Genomic DNA, 1,289 nt, shown 5'->3' on the forward strand with positions numbered 1-1,289 from the left:
CTCCCAGACATAGCACCCTGGGACCAGCTTTGCAGCTACACCAAAGAGATAAGGAAGTCAGGGACAAGTGAGGCTCCTTCTAATCTTGTTGCTTTTTATGGAACTGCTTTATTTCAGAAATGGCCAGGCTGCTTCTTAAAGCGACAACCGTCATCTAATTGAAACAATATGCAAAGAACTCTAACAGTTTTAAAGAAGCAATGTTAATTAACATGCTTTGCTGCCATATGCCACAGTGTGGGTGAAGCAGCACGACAACAGATGTTTGGCAAGGCAAGCCTGGAAGGGCAGAAAATAATATGGGTTTCTATTGTTGGTAGCCACGCTGTCTGAAAGTGCAAGTCCCAAGTAGACAGTAGCTGCCTCTACATGAACATTCAGGTACTTTAACTTAGTGGGGCTTTAAAAAAAGAAAGTTAGCAATACCTCACAGCTCAAATCATGCGGGTGCACAATGGAGGTGGTCCAATGTGAGCAAAGCTGGATTGGGTCAGAACCACCAGATTCTATGGTTAAATGCATTTGCAATTGATTTCTCTTCTGTCCATACCAGGAAGACCAGAGCCTAGTGTTATTTAATTGCATCACTGTACTACTGCAGTCTCCTTTTCCTTCTATGCAAGTTAGGGTGGCTGTATATTCAATACATGGGACGTGGGTGGCGCTGTGGGTTAAACCACTGAGCCTAGGGCTTGCCGATCAGAAGGTTGGCGGTTCGAATCCCCGTTGCTCAGTCCCAGCTCCTGCCAACCTAGCAGTTTGAAAGCACATCCAAGTGCAAGTAGATAAACAGGTACCGCTCCGGCAGGAAGGTAAACGGCATTTCCATGCGCTACTCTGGTTCACCAGAAGTGGCTTAGTCATGCTGGCCACATGACCTGGAAGCTGTACGCTGGCTCCCTCAGCCAAAAAAGCGAGATAAGCACCTCAACCCCAGAGTCGTCTGCGACGGGACCTAATGGTCAGGGGTCCCTTTACCTTTATATTCAATATGGAAGAAAGTTTCTTTTTAAAAGGGAGAGAGAAGGACCCATTTCAGCACATGCTAATTTCCCCGCAAAGGTAACACTATTCGACAGTGGCATCTATGGTGGTGGGGAAGGTAGAAACTTCCTTTTTGTGCAATTAATAAATCATCAAGAATCCTGTTCTGTATTAAAATTGGCCATAAAAGAACCTGACATTCTAAAGCTGTATGTGAGGTTTGCATATAAGCTGCCTGATCCTGTGAGGTTAGCTACAACACACCTAATCCCATTGATTTCCATGGACTTAGGCATTTATTTATT

Source organism: Zootoca vivipara, chromosome 8, assembly GCF_965207765.1.
Source record: "Zootoca vivipara chromosome 8, rZooViv2.hap1.1, whole genome shotgun sequence".
Classification (NCBI taxonomy): Eukaryota; Metazoa; Chordata; class Lepidosauria; order Squamata; family Lacertidae; genus Zootoca; species Zootoca vivipara.